General features: G+C 50.0%; 1 long non-coding RNA gene across 1 annotated transcript in view; it reads right to left on the bottom strand.

Moving 5' to 3' along the window:
* Positions 1-20,742, bottom strand: part of LOC116657870 — a 357,505-nt gene that overhangs the window by 1,968 nt on the left and 334,795 nt on the right. The gene's annotated exons all lie outside the window — the stretch shown is intronic.

Below are 20,742 nucleotides of genomic sequence, written 5' to 3'. Positions count from 1 at the left end.
GATTCGTACACGTACAGAAATCCTGCTCCGTCAGCGAGGGCGCCGAGGAGCGATGACGGCTCAGTAACGGCGAGCACACCCGGCGCCAGCTACGGGTCTCTGCCCCTTTCCCCAGTAAAAGGGACCACGACCCCTTGGGCGAAGCGGCTGATCCAGGACTGGGGCAGCGGACATTCAAGCCAGCCTGGAGCTCCTCGTGGAGCTGGAACCTGAGGAGACGCTCAGCAAGGCCACGCCACACCCACACTGACAGGGAGACGTCCAAGGGCGCCCAGGGGCCAGAGCTGGAAACAACCTGAGCAAGAAAATGCAGTTTTGAGACCAAGTTGGTGGACTGCAGGAGGGGCTGGATGAGCAGAGATTGGGGCATCTTGAGGCATAAATTACAAGCAAACAGGAGAAGAGAAATAAGTTAGACAAGGTAAAAGGGGTCAGAAAGAGACGGTCTGAGAGGAAGCGCTCTGGGCGGCTGGCTCCACGCACGGTCGGCTTTCCCGTGATCGAGCAGGCGCTTCAGCGGGAAGGCTCACCCGCTCTGAAGAACAGGGCACTTCTACGCCGCCGTACTTCCCGTTTTCCTGAGAATTAGGGCTTGCTTCCATCCTCCTCTCCCAATCATCGCCTGGCACTTCCCCCAGCGTGAGGCTGCTCTTCCCCCCACAGAGGTGTTCCCTGAAGAGCCGGCAGGCGCCCTTTCACGTTTGGTCTGAGGCAGGCCGGCCAGCGCCGCGCGCGCGTGCGCGAGACAACGCGGGGTGACGCCTCAGCTGCCCTGCGCGTGCCGACGCTCACGGGGCAGGGGGCCCGCCCCCCCCCGCCAAGCGCCGGTGGGCTGGGAGGCTGCCCCTCTCCGAGCCCTGGGCTGGGCGGGAGGGCCAGGTGTCTGCTCAGGGGACACAGAGCCACTTCAGATTCCTCAGAGGAAGCTGAGCAGCATGGGCTTGAAACGAACGTGACAGTGAGGTTTCTACAAGGGACACGCTAGGTGTAGTTCGGGTCCCTTTTCTCAGAAGCAGCCGGGCTGCCGCTCCACTGGAAAGAGAAGAGAGGAAACAGAAAACCCGGTGCTTTCTCTGAGCCCATAGTCGGGACGGGCTGGAGGTGCTGGGGCAGCGCTGGCGGATGAACACCCCGGCTCCCTCACCTCCCAGGCGCGGTCACCTAAGGAGCGCTCTCGACTGCCGCCTAGAACTCCCAGCGGAGCCAAGTCCCAGGCGCTCCCACACTAACTCTTCAGTAAGCCTTCATTTTGGGATACTTTTGTGTTCACAGAAAAGTGCCCTGAGAGTGGGAAGTCCCCATACGTCCCACACGCCTGGTTAACACCTTCAGTGCGTTGTGTTTGTCTCAACCAGTGGACCAACACTGATGCACTGGATTAACTGAAGTGTGTATTTTTTAGACTCCTTCGCTTTTACCCAATGTCCTTCTTTCTGTCTCAAGCTCTCATCCAGGACAGCGCAGTACATTTAGTCATCGTGTCTCCTTCGGTTCCTCTGGACAGACAGTTTTCCAGACTGATTTTCTATTAACTTGACAGTGTGAGACCTGCCAGTTGGGTGTTTTATAGAATGTCCTTCGATTTGGGTCTGCTTGCTGCTTTTGTTCTCACAGGGTTAGCGTGGGGTTAGGGGTTTCTGGAGAGACGACCACAGAGGCAGAGTGCCGTCCTCATCACATCCTATCAAGTGTGCGAACGGTCAGCTTGACTTCCACCGCCTGTGTCAGTCTCGATCACCTGGTCGTGTTTGTTGGATTTCTCCACCATGAAATTACTTTTCCTCCAACTTTTCATAGGTTTTGGAAGAGAGTCACTATGCATGGCTCATACCTGAGGAGTGGGGAGGTTTACCCCACACACCTGAGGGGGGAATCTGTGCCTACACCTACGCCTACAGCTACAGCTACACCTACACCTACACCTACGGCTATACCTACACCTACACTGACACCTACCCCTACAGCCGCAGTCACATCTCCATCTCTCAGGCTGTCTCTCTATCTTAATTCTTCTGCACTGGACATTTACCTTCCCTTCCCTCCTCCTTTTTTTCCATCTTTTTTCTTCTTTCTTTCCTTATCCAACCATTAATTTATTCTTCTTTATTTTATAAAAATTAACAGACTGACTTTCAAGTTTATATGGAAAGCAGAAGACCGAGAACAGCCAGCGCAGCACTGAGGAGGAAAGGGCTCCGAGACTGAGGCACCCGACCTCGAGGCGTCCCTCAAAGCTGCGGCGACCAAGACAGAGCAGCCGTGATGAAGGAACAGACGCAGGAATCAATGCAATAGAACAGAGAGCCCAGAAACAGACTCACACAAACCGGTCAACTGATCTTTGGCAAAGAAGCACAGGCAGTTTAATGGAGAAAGGACAGTCCTTCCAGCAAACAGTGCTGGAACAGCTGGACGTCCGTGTGTGAAGATTAAGTGAATAAATAAACCCAGACACAGACCTTACATCTTTCGCAAACATTAACTCAAGATGGATCATAGGTCTAAAAGAAAATGGGTTAAAAATAAAAATAAAACAGATCATTATAAAACTTACAAAACTAGAAGGGCACAGTGGAGACAGCCTGGGTGACCTTTGACCTGGCAATGAGTTTTTTCCTGAAATAGCAAAAACCCTCTTAAAATTAAAACCATGCTCTCTGTGAAAGCAACTGGCTAGATAATGAAAAAACAAGCCACGTGCCAGAAGAAATATTTGCAAATCACACATCTGATAAAGCATCTGTGCCCAAAATATACAAAAATCCATAGAACAAGTTAGAAAATAATCCAATTTAAAAAACGTGTAAAAGATTGTAACAGACACCCCACAATAAAGACACAGGAGTAACAGACCCAACACCGCTTTCCATCGTAGAGTTAAAAGTTACAACAGTGAGACACCACCACACACCTATTCAAATGACCGAACTGCAAAGTAACAGACAGCAACGAGCGCGTCGCTGCTGCAGAACAGTGCGACCCTCCTTCATTCCTGGTGGGGCTGCCGAGTGCTCCAGCCACGTGGGAAGACGGTTTGGCAGCCAGAGAAAGCCTCAGCATACACCCCGGCCCTCGTACTCCTACCTGCCCCCCGTTGCTGGGAGACTTGTTTTCACGGAGAAACCTGCACACGAACGTTTACAGCAGCTTTGTGTGTGGTCGCTGAAAACTGGAAGCAGCCAAGATGTCTCTCAATCGGTGAGCGGATAAACAGATTTGGTAATGGATTAGAGCTAGAGAGATCAGTGTGAGCTCATGTTTGGCTTAACACAGACATGGAGGAATACTCTCGGAAATATTTCTAGATAGGCCCACAGACAGGAGTTGGCACGCACGCACACACGCCCGTGCTGGGCCAGCTGGGAGGGCCTGGGAGCAACGGTGCCAGGAGCGGTGAGCACGCCCAGCGCCCAGATCTTAGTCTCCACAGCGCCCTCCTCGGGAAGGTGGCTTATCCTGGGAACGGCGCAGGCATTGCACACGACGTGCCTGGAGCATCTTGTAGTGCCAGAAAGTAAGGGAGTGCTAAAAAAAATTAAAATCCCATTAATGAAAGTAAGTCAAAGAGCACAGGAGTCAACTGAAAAGCGCCCGGTGGTCAGCGCAGGAGCAGTATGAACAGCACAGTCCGTAAGGGAGAACTGGGCCAGAGCGCCAGATACAGCACGAACATCCGTCAGCCCACGGAAGTTACTGATTAAACAAATGGATGAATAAGGAAAGAAAGAAGAGACAGATCCGTGCAGGAGAACTCCGAACAATTTATGTAGATACTCTGTCCTCATGAGCAGGGCTAGGTCCCCAGTCCTTAGGTGCGAGCTACACACACTGACTTCCTTCCAAAGAGCGCAGTATGGACGTAGGGAGAAAGGAGTCACTTTACAGCAGGAAAACCTGACAGACACGACCTCAGCCAAGTGATCAAAGTCGGCATGGACAGGGACGTCATGTGGTTTCATGTGCCCTTCACAGGCTGCGATGGGAGTAACACTTCACCTGTGTGACCTTCCAAAACCCATCAGCCCAGGGCAACCAAGAGAAAGTCAGACAAATTCCAGTTAGGAGGCGGCCTCCAACGCACCTGCCCAGTCCTCCTAGAACCTGCCAAGGTCGTCAAAAGCAAGGAGGGCTGGAGACCCCGCCACAGCCAAGAGGAGCACAAGGAGATACGACGACCAAATGCAAGGAGGAGTCCTGGGTGGGGTCCGAGGCCAGGAAAAAGAGACATCAGGTAAAAACTCAGGGAATCTGAGTAAAGCATGGCCTGAACGGTGTCTTGATGTCGGTTCACTAACTGCGACGAATGTACCATGCAAAACAAGAGGCTAATAATAGAGAAAACTGGAGTAGGGTACACGGGAACTCTGTGCACCATTTTCTCAACTTTTCTATAACCCTAAGAGTCTATCATGCAAAAAAAGTGTTCTCTACTTGAAATAGTCAAGACAGACGTTGCTCAAACACCAGGTGGATTTTCCTGAGAAATGATGATTTTGATTATTGTTTATGCAGCTAGCATTTATTTGATGCCTACAAACACGTCACGCGCCTTCCCCAGCTCTGAGAACAGAACGAAGGACAAGGGTCAGACGAGGTTGTCACGACACCCGTGACCCACTGCCCTGCTCTGTACACTTGATTGTGATACTGAGATTATTCTGCCTGGTGTTTTATTTGTGCATGAATTTGTTTCACCCTCTTCAACTGGTCATTACCTGTTTTGAGAACTTCAAAGTCCCAATGCCTAGGGAAGGGCCTTGCAAAGAACAGTGTGATTAATAAATTCTTCCTTTCATTTATCGAATGCTTGTTAAACATCTGTTCTCTGCTGGGCACCATCCCAGATCAGAAGTCATGGTCAAAGGATGTTTAAGAGGGCCCTAAATTCTTCCTATGGGACAGCATGCAGACATAAGGGATAAAGGTGATAACCACCAAGAGTTACAAAAAACATTCCTGTGGTTTTGTGCCAAGCACCTGTGCTAGAGATAAGCAGGCAGACCGTCTCTATGGAAGGAGAGTTAGCCATTCAGTTCATGCTGTGCCCCCACATATACTAAACTGTTTGGATAATGACTTTGTTATGTAAAACTTGCACTAATAAGAAGAAAAGATTGCACTAAATTATTGAAGACCTTGTAGAGGCAGGGAAGGGGAAGGGGACCCCCACAAGTTAAGCTGTCCTGCTCCTCCTCGTCCAGAGGGCCATAGCTGAATGGGAAATTTTATCCCGGTGTGACCCCCCCTCACCAGGATTCCCCACTGATTAACCCACATGCCTTAATTTTCTGATTGACCTGTTTACCAGAAATCATTTTGTCTTCAATGTATATTCATATAATTCACTCTTCCTGTTTCCTCACACGACAGATATTCGGGGGTGGGGGGCACGTGCCAGTTCTGTTCTAGGCGTGGTGGGAACACCAAGGGACTGCCCTTGGCTTCACAGAGACTGCAGTCTACTTGGAGAGAGAAAATGAACAAATAAGCAAATAAATGGGTATTTACGTATTAGTAGACATCTTGATATTAGACACCGTCCTGTGACCACTAAGTTAATGTCCTTGGCTAAAATAATTACTCCTTCTCTCTGTGTCTGTTTCCTTCCCTGGGTGGTCATTATACGTCCCCCAGCCTCGTCTCCACCCACTCTCCTACCTGCCCACTGGGATCTAACCCGACCGTGGCCCCATCTCATTCTTCTGGTGTTGGATTAAATGCTGTCTTGTTGGCAAAGTCTTCCCTGATCATCTCCATGTGGTTACTGACTCCTTTTTGCCAGGAGAAATCCAGGCTCCTGGTCATACTGCCACCCACCCCAGCACTGACTTGAGTGTACATGTATGTGGCTGCAGCACTGAGGCTTTTCCAGCTATACTAGAACTACTGCCTGAAATAATTATTTGCATCAAATCCTATGGGGTTTGCACTTTCTTTGCCAAAGAAGCCTGAATAAGGCACTGAGCTGGGGCCAGAAAAATGGTGTTTGGAGAGTGAGTCTCAGCTGGGACAAAAGCAGAGGCAGACAGCTGGACCCAGACTGTAGTTTGTACAATCAGTCAAGATCGGGCAGAGCAGATGTGCGGGCAAGTGGCTGGATTTGTGGAGGCGAAGCCTGAAGGGCTACACTCAGGGCAAACAGCAGCTCAGCAAGAGGACTGTTCTACCTTCACGGAACTCCGAACCCAGAGTCCACTTGGCACCTCGAACAGTCCCCAAGCTAGCACCTCGGACAGCTCCCAGGGAGCCCAGAGCCTGGACACCTGGGAAAGGCCTGCTCTCTCCACTTCTGAAGGAGCGGCATTCACTCCTGGGAAAAAATGCGGACGCGGAGTAATCATCTCCAGCCCACTCTGAGTGCTTGGTTTCAGACACACATGGAACAGTTTATCCATTCACTTGCTACACTGTCTTTGAGAGCCTGCTAAAAGGCCACGGGCACTTCTGCACAACGAGGGGTTCCGCAGGATGCCTGCATGGGGGTGGGATGCGAGGCATTCTGCAGGGCTGGTGTGGGCGGATTGCCCAGCTTGCTACCCCGCGTCAGTGTGAAAGGAGCCTCTGGAGCCGGGGGCAAGGGCGGACTTAGGCTCACGTCTCAGCTCTGCCACTCACAAGCTCTATGGCTTTGACATAACAATAACATAATAATTAATAAAAACAGACAGTTAAAAAAAATAACCTTCCCAACTTAAAACCCATCATCCATCTAAAACTGCTGGACTGTGGAAAGGGCAAAAAATGATGCTCGTGAAGAATCCAGCATGGTGCTTGGTGCCTGGATGCCACCCAGTAAATGAGTGAGTATGGAAACTGGGGAGGGGCTGTCAGCTTCAAAACCCTCCAGCCCGTCTTGCAGAAACCACAACGTATGTCACATTTCTCCAGGCACTGCACAAAAGGGAGTTATTAAAGTCTGCTTTTTCTGCACGGGTGGTGCCCACAGAATGTGTCTGCCTCCAAACACAAAACCTGCTGCTTTGAACTCAGTGCAACTCCTATGTGGGAGGCGGCAGGTCAAGCTGGCCTGCCTTATCAAAGCCACGTAACTAATATACAAAGCCCATCACGCAGCCCTGGCCTTCCTAGGCTCTGTCCATCTCTGTGAAAGCAAAGGCTGGCAGCTTCCCTGCGGTGAGCCCCTCGGAGGTGTTCGCTGCGGTGGTCCTTCCCCCTTCCCTCACTGCCAGCCGTGAGAGGCTGCCTTCCCCTGAGCCACTACTGCGCTTCCTTCCGTTCTCCTGTCACTGTTGAGTTTGCATGGGGGCTATTGCGAAGGGCACTAATTGTTTCCAGGAATAGGAGATGTTCCCTTAGAAAGTTAAAAGCCCCACCGCATCCCCGATGAGAACACTTGTGGCTCATTCCCCTTAAAATATGTAAATATGTCACAGCCTCTGTGTAGAATGCACAGCCTGGAGCTCTCTGCGATGACTGCTTAGGTTTGAGGACTTTCTGACAGTTTGAGCACTGGAAACAATGAGAGAGAGGGAGAGGGTTAGACAGGAGGAGAGGGAGAGGGAGGGAAGAGCAGCGGAGAGAGATGTGTGGGGAGGCAGGCGGCACAGAGCATCACATTTCTCTTCCTTAAAAGAGACACCAAAATTGACAGAACCATCCTTTTATTTCCGTATTAGGATCTCCAGAGCATTCTTATTTAGGTAGCAATCTTTTAGAAAAGATACAGTTTTCAGCAAAACACACAAACACCTAATTCACTGGGGTGATATTTGCCATGGTGATTTTGCAGATGAAGAACTATTTTGTAGTGTTTTGTGAACAAGCCATTTTTAATAGTTGCATGCTGATCCTCTCTTGGTGGAAACAATCCCATTGCTTCTGGCAGATCCTTAAACCTACGTCTCTGCTCTCTATGGAGAACTAGACCTGGGTTCATCCCTTAAAGTCCAAAACGGCAGGTCCTGGGTGGTGGCGGTGACATCTTTTTGGATATTTGAATTGTCTGAGCCAGGTAACCTGTCTGAAAGGGCACAGGTATGGGAAGTCAGGTCTCGGTGGTCCCAGGTGAGATGCACGGCAATACAGCAGGAAGATATAACAACTGCAAACATCTGCATGCCGACTAACTGACCAGCAAAACATATGAGGCAAAAGCTAATAGAATTAAAGGGGGAAATGGGCAATTCTATAATAATAGTTTGAGATTTCAATACTGTACTCTCAATAATGGATAGAACAACCAGATGGAAGGCAAGTAAAGAAATAGAGGACTTAACACAACGAACCAACTGAATCTAACAAACATACCCTGTGCACACGGGGCTTTCTCCAGGATAGATCATATGTTATGCCACAAGTTGAGTTTAAGTGTATTTTAAAAGACAGCTCTCACACAAGTACCCACCCTGAGCACAGCGGGATGAAGGTAAAAGTGGACAACAGAAGTGAAACCGAGGAACTGGCAAACCTGTGGGAACTAAACACCAAGCTCTTAAACAACCAATCACGCCAAGAAGAAATCACAAGATAAATTAGAAAATGCCTAGAAGCAAATGAAAATAAAAACACAACATGCTGAAACCTAGGGGTCCAGCAAAGCAACGTCGAGGGGGAAGTTTATAGCTATAAATGCTGACATCAAAAAAAAAAAAAAAGAAAAAGAAAAAAGAAAGATCTCAGATCAACAGCCTGACTTTGGAACTTAATGAACTGTTTAATGGACACAGAGTTTCGGTTTCACAAATGAAGAGAGTTATGAAGATGGATGGTGGTGCTGGTTACACAACATAATGTATGTATTTGATACCACTGAACTGTACACATAAAAACGGTTCAGATGGTCAATGTTCTGTGATACGGATTTTACCACAATGAAAAATTGGAAAACAAAGTTATCTTCAAAACCCGGATAAGGCTAACTGCTGACTTCTCATCAGAAACCACAGAGGCCAGAACACAGCAGGATGGCACAATCAACTCGATGAAGGAGAAAGATGACCAGTCAAGAATTCCACACCCAATACAACTGCCCTTTGAAAAATGGAGGATAAACTGGGACAGAGTCTGATTTAAACAAAAAGGAAAGAGCCCATCACTAGCAGACCTGCTGCACAGGAAACAAAGGGAATCCTTCAGGCTGAAAGGGGAAGAACATGACGGCAATCTGAATGGACGTGAAGGGATAAAAATCCTTATAAAGCTAACTGCATAAGTACATATGAAACAACATAAACGCATTTTTCTAATTTTTCATCTCCCAGCTAATTTAAAGGATAACTGAAAAAAAAGCAACAGTTATAGAACTATGCTGATGGGCGTAATGTACAAAATGTAATTTGTGTCACAACAATAGCACAAAGGAAGAGAAAGAAAAAAATTGTCCTGAAGCAAAGTTTCTGTGTACTATTGAAATCAAATTGGTGTTGATCCTAACACGAGTATGCTATTATAATCCCCAGGGAAACCACTAAGAAAATAACTCAAAAATATAGTAGGAGAAATAAAAGGGAATTAAAATACTGCACTATTTATCTCTAAAGAAGGCAGTAATGCTAGAACAGAGGAATAAACAGACACAGGACATACAGAAAACAAATAAAACGGCACGTGTAAAATTCTACCTTGTCAGTAATTAGATTCAATTTAAATGGGTTAAAGCTCCAATTCAAATAAAAAGCTAAATAGATTAAATCTATTAAAATATGATCCAATATCTGCTGTCTACAAGAGACCCTGTAGATTCAGAGACACAGAAAAAAATTGAAAGTAAAAGGATGACAAATTACAGAACATGCAAATAGCAATCAGGGGAGTGGGTCCATCAACACCAGACAAAATTCAGTTTAAAGCAAACAATTGTTACTCAAGATAAAGCAGCATATTTTATGTCAAAAGGGTCAATCCACCAGAAAAACATGATGATTATACACATCTATCCACTTAACAACAGAGACTCAAAATATATGAAGGAAGACAGGATCCGAAACGAGAGACAGACAATTCAACAGCAGCTGGAGACCTCGATACCCTGCTTTCAACGACGGTTAGACCAAGCAAGCAGAAGGCTGCTGAGGGAACAGAGGACTCTTCAGCACTACAAACCAACCAGACCTCACGTACATCCACAGCGCCCACCCAACAGGAGCGGAATGCACATTCTTTTCAAGCCTGCGTGTAACCGTCTCCAGGACAGACCAAGTGGCAGGTCACAAAGCAAGACTGAATACGTTTAAAAGGAGTGAAGTCCTTCCAAGTAGGTTCTCTGACCACAGTGGCATCAATAACAAAATCAATAACGAAAGGGAATTTGGGAAATTCACAAATACATTAAAACCAAATAAAACACTCCTCTGACCAATACGTCAAAGGAGAAATTACAAGGGAAGTTAGGAAACACTTTGAAATGCATGGAAACAAAATCACAGCATGCCGAAACCAGAGGGTGCAGCCAAAGCAGTTTTTAAAAGGAAATTCCATTTGTACACTTTTAATGAGAAAGACCCTCAGTCAATACCCTGACCTTCCACCTTAAGAACCAGAAAAAAAGAGCAGGCTAACCTCAAAGCAAACAGAAAGGAGGACGTAATAAAGATCAGAGCGGCAATAAACGAGAAAGAGAACAGGGGACCTCAGCAAAAGCAAAACGGAAAGAAACCCTGCGGTGACGGTGCAATACATAATTTAGGCTGGTCTCACGGAAGTGGGTCTTTGAGGATGCGACAGGAGAGGGTGTGCACGTGCAGGGAAGATTTCAGAGACGCTGCGCGCCTCCAAGGAGCCCCCTGCCTAAAGCAGCACAAAGGGGCTTTTCTGTTTCTTCTCGTGCACGTATCGAGAGAACAAGCCCGTGTTTGTGGGGACAAGCCACATGCCGCAAAAGGGAACTTCTCTCGGCAAAACTCCTCAGGGGCTTAGGAAACTTGGGATCACAATGCCGTAGGTTCTTTCTGATCATTTCCGTTAGTCGCTCTTGGTCTCCATCTGTTTCTGTGCGAGTCCGTCACTGTGGACAGTGTGATTATTTGAATGCGTGCATGCGTTTAAGTGTTGATAACATGTTACAAAATCACATTCAAGGACGCTTTCCAGCTTGTTATTTTCATTCATTTTTCGTTTTTCTAATCTGATTCATGAAAAGGGTTTGCTTACTTTGTTTGAAGTTACATTTCCCTGATGGTTTCTGATTGCTGGGTTAAATGTATTTCCTCTTTTGTAAAACAAACGTTTGAGCTCCTTGCCCATTCTTCTATTGGACGGCATATGCTACGCATATTTCTATGCTAAGGATATTAACCGTCTGTTACATACAGTGCAGCTGTGTTCCAAACTGGCCTTTTAACTTTTGCACTTGCATGTGTGTGCGTGTGTGTGTGTGTTTGTAATACAATGCTTTAATTTTGCAAACTCTATCGATATTTTTATTTAGGATTTCTAATATCACGCTTGGGAGAATGTCCCCTTTCAGCAGGACTGCATACTATGCAAGTTAATTTTCTTCTAGCACTTTGATAGTTGTGTTTTACACTGACGTTTTAATACATTTGAATTTGTTTGATGTAAGGAATGGTATTTTGAAATAACTTTTTTTTTTCCAAATACTTGATGCCTCCTCCATTAACATGACTTAAATAAGTTCTTCTATTATGCTGACATAGGTTCTTGTTCTATTGATCTATATGTTTTGATACCTTTACCACAATTTTGTTTTTATTGTGGTAAAATACAGACGCCATAAAACGTACCATCTTAACCATTTAAAAATGTGCAGTCAAGTGGCACTGAGCGCATTCACGCTGCTGTGCAGCCGTCACCACCACGCTTCCCCGGGACTCCTTCCAGCAGCAGAACCTTTGCCACGGCTATTACATTTCATTGGAACATATCTGAGACACTTTTCTTGTTTTTTTCAGCACCGCATTTCTGATGTTTATTCCTCTCAATGAAATGTAGAAATGCTTTTTCCCTCCAAAAAACTTATCTTAGGAATTTGGTTGGAAATATATTATTGGGTAGAATGCACATTTCAAAGGTATTTAGTGTTCCCATTCCAAGATGTGGGATCCTAAACTTTGCAGTTCCAGGTCGCTGATAATGTCTTGCTGTATACACACACCTAGTGATTCCTTCTCCATTTGCTGAAGGTTCCCAGGGGACGTCGGAGGCGCCGAAGTCGTCTGTGGCGTCCCCAGCGCCTGATTCTGGCCGACGTGTTGTCAGAGCTAAGCCTAGCACCGAGCACATCAATGAACGACAGATGGCGTGTCTTCACGCAGGATTTGTGCTGTTTTCCCTGAAGGATATTTACTGAGCTTGTCTTGGTACAAGTTACTGGTATTACTATGGTGACTGCAGCATGATTTACTGGAGGTTTTATTCCACTGGACTTACTAGAGTTCTCGAAGGCCATCTGTGATGGGTGAATTGTCTCCTGGAAATCCCTATGTTGAAATCCTCACCTCCAGTACTTCAGGACATGATGTTTTTTGGAAACAGGGTCACTGCAGATGTAATCAGCTAAGATGAGGTCCTCCTGGACTAGAGTTGGCCCCTGATCCAGCCTGACTGTGGTCTTCATAAAAGATGGGGAACCTGGACACAGAAGTGCATGGAGGGAGAACACAACGTCAAGACGCCAGCTCTGCTGGGTCAGGACCGCATCCTGACGGCCTCGTTTCATCCTCATTGCCTTCTTAGAGCCGCCTCTGCATACAGCCCCACTGAAGGCCAGGACTTCAACACAAGTATCTGGGGGTGGGGGGTTATACCATTTAGTCCATAACATACACCCTCCATCGACTTGTTAACATGTGTCTGCAGGGGTCCCTGGGTTAGGCGGTGACCTTGTAGCTCGCGCGTTCACCTACGAAGTTCCTGGAGAATTGAAAACTCAAAAGGTCCCTTCAAGATTGACGTGCGGACAAAAGCAGAGTTGAGAGGAGAGACTCAGGGGCCAGTGGGCTCTGCGGGGGGCGGGGGAGGCACCAAGGGACATTTCCCCATTTTCTCCATTTCACTCAGGTCCTGCCCACCCGGTTCCTTGTCTTTGCTGGGTGCTGGCTTCTGCCAAACGCGCCTGGCCCACTCACAGACGCACCTGGAGACTGGCCCACATCATGTGCTTGAATTGGCGAGATGCCTCCCCGTACTTGTAAAGAGGAAGCAAGCTATAGGAAAGGGTCATTTTCTAAGGTATTTCTCTTAGCTTCAAGTTTGGTACTTAAAACAGTTAATCACATGAATTAGAGATGAATGAATTCTTTTTTTTTTTAAGGCATCTCAGCATCTTCATCTCCTGCCCAGAGGAACAGGATATTTACACTAAGCAGTACAGAAGAGCCTTTGAGGAACCACTGGCTTTTTTTTTTTTTTAGCATCTTAAGCGTTAACATTTTTAGAAAATATTTTACTCCACCTTCTAAAATTTTTTCTTTAAACTGTTTGTCTTTTGGAGGGGAGGAGGTAATTAATTTTATTTATTTTCAATTACCTTTTTTTTGATGGCGGCACTGGGGATTGAACCCAGAACCTCATGCACGCTAAGCACACGCTCTACCACTGGGCTGTGCCCTCCACCCCGAGAGATGAATAAATTTCCTTGTGAGAAGATAGGGAGAAACGTCCTAATAAGACTCAAGTTTCTCTCTCTCTTTCTCTAAGCTTTAAAAATATTTTTATACACTTCCATATATTCCTATAGAAAAATACATACTTTAGTCAATCTGAACCCCCTTTTACTCTAAGTGAGGTGAATTCAGAGATCCACCCCCGTCAGCAGACAGATGTGCCTTCATTCTGAATTGCATGTTGTCTTCTACTGAGAAAAAAGATCCGTTTTAATTTAGCCATTTTCCTGTTGACAGACTTTCTCCCTTGTTTTTCCTTGAAACGTAGAATGATGTGCACGTTTCAAGCAGCATTTAGCCATCAGTGTGATTACTTTTAATACATATTAACCTCACTGTGCTGTAACCCTCACGTGGCAGTTTGGTTTGTTTGTTTTTGGTCTTGTAGTATTTTTTTGTACAATTTCTTTAATTTTCATTGCCATGAAAGGACGCGTTTCTTGTTCAGCTCCAAAAGGCACCCGGTTGAAACAAAAAGGAACTGACCTCCCGGAGCAGCCTCACGGGCGTTACTTAACACCTTGATTTCTAAGAGGATCGTTTCTGCAGGGTCAGGTGGGTCGGGGAAGCCTGGAACGTCCCATCTGCCTTGGGAAGAAGGCTTGCTGTGAGGTGACTTCTGTGACAAAAGAGAACAAATAACCTTCAATAAATCAACTCCAAGAAATGTACTCAAACGAGCCAAGCCAATAAATCAAGCTCAGCAGCTCTGGAGAGAAAGCTCAGGCTCCGCCCTTCTTCCTCCGAAGCTCTGGCAGCAGGCTTACAAGGACACCGGCGACAGGCCCAGCTGCAGCCAGAGGCCAGCTTTCTCCAGGTCCCACGGACCAGCCATCAGCGCCACCAATGTCAGCAGCACCACCACCCTCATCGCCAACATCATCGACAGGCGTCCCGTCAGCTGACAGCTGCCATGTGCCTATGCCGAGCGTCACACTCTGCTCAGAGGTCGCGTGGATCACGCCATTTAAACCCCATAACTGCGGTACGAGGTAAACGTCATTACTGTCCCCATTTTGTACATGAGGAACAGAGGCACAGATGGCGGAGCAACTTCCTCAAGATGATATAAGGACCTCAGTTTCTTGATTCATATGACCTTAAACCCACTGGATGAGAGACTATCTGTAAAGCTCATGACTTACCTTGAACATCCTCACCTCACTTGGACTATGTTTTCCTAGCAAGGCCCCTCTAATGACATAATCTAGGCTCCTGTTACTCGAAGTGTGGCCCCTAAACCAGAAGCACCAGCCTCATCTGAGAGCCTAGTGTAAATGCTGGATCTCAGGCCCCACCCAGACGGACAGAATCAGAATCTGCGTTTTAACCAGACTCCCCGGCGGTGCGTGAGCACGGCGAGGGCAGAGGCACTCGGCGCAGGCGCGGGTCGGAGACAAGCTGTGACTTGGTCCTACGGGGGGCGGGACACCTCTCAGCCGGACCTCCCACTGTCCCAGCCTCACAGGCATGCTCAGAACGCATGGGGGTGGGTGTGCTACGGTGACTTGCATTTGGAAAGCTCCCCAGGTCGGCATGGAGGGCTGGAAGGTGAAGTCCTCCTTGGGACTGGAGCTGGGGACGAGCTCCCTGCAGGGCCGAGCCACACCCTCCGCCTGAGGGAGGCCCACCCACAGCTGGCTCCCGCCCGGGCCAGCTTCCCGGCCTGACTCCCGCCCTGGGCAGCCGTGCCTGCCAAGGGACACGGAATCGTTTACCTCCATCAATGGAAACTGGCCACCGGCTCTGCTGGGCTTTGGGGGTCCTTGGATTCTTTGTGCCTAAATCAAGGTCACGGAGTGGAGTCTGCTCTCACTTCAGAATCGTGGCTAGGACGGAACAGCAATCAGAGTTCACGTGACAACGGGCGACAGCTGAGTAGAATAAGGACTGGAACACACTTAACAGTGTCGCACTAGTGCCAGCTCTTTGGCTTTGATGCGCTGCGATTCTCCGAGAGGCCACCACTGGGGACGGGTCAAGGACTCACGGTGCTGCGTCTGGACTTCCCGGGAGCCAGAGATCACTCATGTGGCACTGCTGCCGTGTGGGGACATTCGCTTGTAACAACACACCTCCTGCCGGTCAAATCGAGCAAGGAAGGAGATCTCTGGGAAGATGTCGGGGGACACACGAGAGCAGAGGACAGGTTCAGAAAGGGCAGGGAGAGGACCACGACCTTCCGTTCCGGAGGGTCTTGCTGGCAGGGCCTCTTGCTGGACCTGCGGCCAAGGATGGCAGCTGTCTGGGTAAGGGTCCCACTCAACTGAACCCAGGAGGGACTGTCACCCTCGCTTGACAGGCAGCTAAATAAGCACCCGGAGCATCATCACACGCCCAGGGCGCAGTCACCGATGGAACCACCGTCCCCCCGTGCAGGGCAGAGCCTGCGTGTCCCAGCCCTTCCTGGGCCCGAGCACGGCTGGAGCCAGGGACGGAGGGGCTTCGCATCGCTGGACACGCTGTGCGACGTCGGGGTTGCGTGTGCGGTTTATGCTCCTACCACGAGTTCTCTGGAAACCACAGCATGGAATCTTAGTATGTGCGGGTGGCTTCTTAAAAGAGGAAGAACAGTAGCCGCCCATAACCCCCTGCTCGTGTTAACAGGGCTTTATATGTGTGTACGTAGCCTCCTGGCCCTTTTTTATGCATAAAATTATATTTTCTCAGACACTTGAAGTGGATCCTAGGAGTTAGGGCCCAGAAGGAACCGCTCTGTCGACCACTTTGCTATGATTTTAAGTTCCCGATGGAAGCGTTGTTGCCTGAGTTTTTCAGACCAGCATCCCCAGGGTGGGTGCGGGGAGACACCTCTGGCAGTTTACGCCCGTGCGGTGACAGCTCTCAGAAGCCCTGACGCTCCTCTCCGCCTTCCCGCCGTCGGGGGTGACTGGGGCATCCCAACTGTGAGGAGTCTCAGGAAAACCAAGTCTCTAGAAAACATTCGGGGGTCTCACCCCTGCCCCTCCTGACACAGTGAAACCTACGGGTGACGACAGCTGTGGTCGCCTGGGGACAGGCGATGCCAACGCAGGGCTGATGCCAGCGTCACCTGAGGCCCACGCGCGCTCAGCACGCCGCCAGGGGCACGGCCACCCGGCCCGGCCTGGGCAGCGGCCCCGTCCGCTCGGCCCCGGAGCGCAGTGCTGAGTCCTGTGGAGTGACCCGCGCGTGGGCAGGGCCTCCCCTTCCAGGGCCTCTGGTGCTCCCTTCTCAGAACAGCATCCCCTTCAGAAGTGACCTTCCAGAAACAGCGCTCCAGGCGGGAACTGCGCGTGGAGAGCTGCAGCCACGGCCCCGCACCTCCCCAGGTACACATCACTCAAGGCAGGGTCACCTGCACACCCACTGCCTCCGACCCCGCAGAGGCGTGGCCAGGAGCCGGACCGCGGGTGCTCAAGTCCCCACCACCGCCTGGTGGCCCTGCTGTGCCCTGATTCCTGCCTGCAAAATGCAGATAGTAAGAATATCTAATAAAAAAAGTTAAAAAATAAATAAAAACTACAAATGAAAAAAAAAAAGAATATCTAACGTGTGTCGCCAGGACCCCGGCGTCAGCACAGGAGGGGCCCACGTGGACACAGGATGGAGTCGGCCACCCTGGTTGTTGGGCTTCATTAAACCGTGGGCGACACTGAGGGGACGTTCCCCCCGGGCAGTTGGGCAGACGGGGCTGGAATGTCAGGACTAACACTTCCGACTTGTCACGTCTGTGAGCATGAGTGCCGCCCAAGGGTCTGTGGGATCTGGTCCCTGCTCCACTGCCTCCTCCCACCACCGCCTGCCTCGCTCTGGCTACTCTGCTCCCCTGGCCCTGGACGTCCACGCTCTCTGACCCTCAGATCCTTCTTGCTGGCTGCCCCCTCTTCCTGGAGGGTTCCTCCCAAAGGTCTTGCAATGGCTCACCCTGCCCCCCCCAGATCTCAGCGCAAACGCTGCCTTTTCCCTACCCAGCCCCCACCAGTGTATTTTATGTCCTTTGCAGCACTTAGCATCGTCTGAGATTGTCTTAGTCATTCGTTCCCTTATTAACAGCTTTCTCCTCCAGCCAGACCAGCCTGTCCACTAGGGCGGCGTTCCCGTTTGCTGTGTTCACTTTCTGTGGCTTCAGTGCCTGACGCAGACCGGGCTGACAGCGGGAAGGCAAGGCATACTCGCTAAAAGGTGAATGAATCTTCCCGAGCCTCGGTTTCCTGCTCCGTAAAGCGGGGCTGATGGCAGCACTGGTGACGTGGGGCTTCCAGGAGGACTGCCGTAGGCGAGGCAGGAGCGACGGTGAGCCCGGCCACCTCCACCCAGGGCGGCAGCCACCAATGTCAGCGTTGCTGACGTGGGTCCGAGAAGTGCACAATTCTCCGTATTACACGGTAAAATGATCAAAGGGACAACGAGGGACAAAGTCCACCTGGGGCTCAGAGAAGGGAGAGAGACAGAGCAAGAGAGCGTGAGGGGGTCCCCCTGGGTGAGGAAGACACGAGAACGGCAAGAGCGCGGGGGCCGGGGGGGGCATCTGAGGCTCCCAAGGCATGTTGAGGCGACGTACGGGAAAAGGGTGCGGAACGGCGCCAAAATGAGGGGATGTCGACTGTCAAACGTGAGCCGCCCGGAGGGGACAGACCCACACAGCATCGCTCTCTGGAACCAGATGTTCACAACCACCCCTGGAAAGCAAACACTCCTCCCTGCACTCACGGGGCGGGAGGAAAGGACGATCCGCAGAAGGGCTGGGGGGTCCTCTGGGCTGAGACACGAGGGGAAGTTCACGAAGGAGCTCCTCCCGCAGCCTCTCCTCTCCGCAGCCTTCCCGCGCCGACAGGAGCCCCGGCTTATTTGGAGCGGGTTGATTCAGAGAGCTGTCTGTGGACTCAAGGTTTGCACCTGTGGGTTTTGCATACGGGGCGAGCTGCAGGTGTGCAGACATAATTGCATGTAAGATGCTGCTGCCTGGTGGACGATCCGTCTTTCTTTTGGATGAAAATGCCTCATCACAGAAATGTGCCGGGGAGGGCTGCCCTGCCCCCCACCTCCCCCGCACAGCACCTGCCTTCCCTCCAATAACGCAGGTGCATGGCTGAGACCACCTTTTGAAAATGGGGGCTCAGTGATATCTCAGCACGGAATCTGGGAATGGACCCTCAGCAGGGTGAGTGAGAAACACCGCGCACCCCGGGCAAGTCGGAGGCCACAGCTCTGAGGCTGTCGACAAACACGGAGGAGGGAGGCTTGCTTGGGAGTCAGCCGCCGCCCTGCTCAGCGCCCACCTTCCTAGTCTCCAGCGGAATCGAGATGAGAGCTGCCTGATGTGCGGCGTTTTCTCCTAACCCGGTTCTGGGGTGCGGCCGCCTTGGCCACGGCCCGCTCCTGATGGTGCTGTGAAAGCACAGTGGTCCCCGCTCCAAACCGTCTTTCAGGAAGCGGGGAACCAGGGTAGAAGCACCAGCTTGCTGGAGGCCCGGCCACGTGGCTCCCCTGCACTGGCCCTGCTCAAACCATCGCAGCAGTAACTCTTCGTGAGAGCCCCAGGAAAGCTGCCGTGAACTTGCTGTAAATCAGGAGCATTCTAACGACCTCAATTCAAGAACTGTCTGCAGGAGGAGAGAGCTGCGTCGGCTGCGTCTGCTGGGGCGCTCCGAGGAGGGGACACCTGTGTCTCTGGCCCTTCTATCTCTCTCTCCACCCCTCTCTCCCTGGCTTTGTCTGAGCTCCAAAACGAGAGATATTTTCTCTCCTCCTCGCCAAGAAACACGACTGCCTGGAGGATTCTCAGTTCCCCGGACTGATGGCTGAACGGGCTTCTCCCCACAGAGTGACATCAACCCGCAGGAAGAGGAAGATGGAACTGACAACGCAAACGTTTAAATCATTTGCGCTGGCGCAGGGAGCACGCTTTCTGACGCGGCCTGGATTCAGCGTGTGTTTTAAGTAGAATTGTGCTTGAACCCACTAGGACACGTACATTCTCACAGTGAATTAATCCGGATGTCCGTTTTGGTTACCTTTTTACTATGGAAAACTTCAAATTTACTAAAGCGTGGAGAGCAGAGTTTAATGATCGCCATGGCCCCATCACCCAGCTTCCGTGGCTGTATTTGAATCTACTCGTTAAGCACTTACAGTTCTCAGTCTGCCTTCCAAAACCAGGTCAAAGGGCACTGCTTAGAGACCTCTATGTTTTCCTTAAATTTGCGTTTGTGCCACGGTCTGCAGCCTAAATCACCAAGCATTATTCTCCCATTAGCCTCTAGAGCAGAAAACCAAAGCGGGCGTCGCCATCCTGGAACAGTGGAGAACGGCGCCCCTCGGGGAGCAGCGAGCGTGTCGGAGGGAACGGAGGCTGGCGGTCAGCGGGAGAGAGTCCTGGATGCCTGCTGCCTCAGGCTCCTGGTTGACACCAGATACGGTCTCCTGTCCATGGAGAGTGTATGGGACACACCTTGACAGGCGTTTGGGAACCCAGGAAGGAACCCGCATGCCCCAGATTCCACTTTTGCCTGTTAAAGGTAAGACCTTAATCCTTCGCCTACAGAAAGATGAGCCCTGTTTGTCCTGCAGAGTTGCAGAGGGCAATCTCACGAACAAGTCTGAGGGATTTCTCCTGCAATGTGCAGACAAGATCAAGCAGGAGGGGGCTTTTGGAGGCTGCAGACCGACACCGCAGGCTGACCGGGGATGGACCTGCCTGGAGTTTGCCCTGACCACCCAGAAGCAGGGAGCCCGCCCCGCGGGGACAGGGCTGGAGGGGGAAGCACGTGGTAACAGCGCCAGCCTCACTCGGACGTGCGTTCATGAGAGGAGGTTTGGGCAGAGGGTCTGAGTGGAGCCTACTTCGTGAAAACAAAGTACCTTCTTCATGAAAACAAAGAACCTGGGGACGTCCTAAATGTTCCTAATAGGCGATTGATTGTATAAATTCAGATTTGTTCAGACAAGAGGAACATCCTGTCAACATTCAAAAATCACCATGCGAATCATGAAATATTTTTCAGACACACGTTAGTTGCTAAGAAGCACCAGATCCAGTTCTGTGATTCTGGTACACCCCTCTCCGGATCGTTGTTCAGAGGTAGGCTGCAGCCAAATGGGTGTAAAAAGTGGAACGTTTACAGGATTAGATCTGTGTTTCATTGTGTGGGAATCTATTTTCTCTCTGATAACTTTC

Source organism: Camelus ferus, chromosome 19 (genome assembly GCF_009834535.1).
Source record: "Camelus ferus isolate YT-003-E chromosome 19, BCGSAC_Cfer_1.0, whole genome shotgun sequence".
NCBI lineage: Eukaryota > Metazoa > Chordata > Mammalia > Artiodactyla > Camelidae > Camelus > Camelus ferus.
The sequence above is the reverse complement of the archived record's forward strand: the minus strand, read 5'-3'. Positions and strand labels throughout refer to the sequence as shown.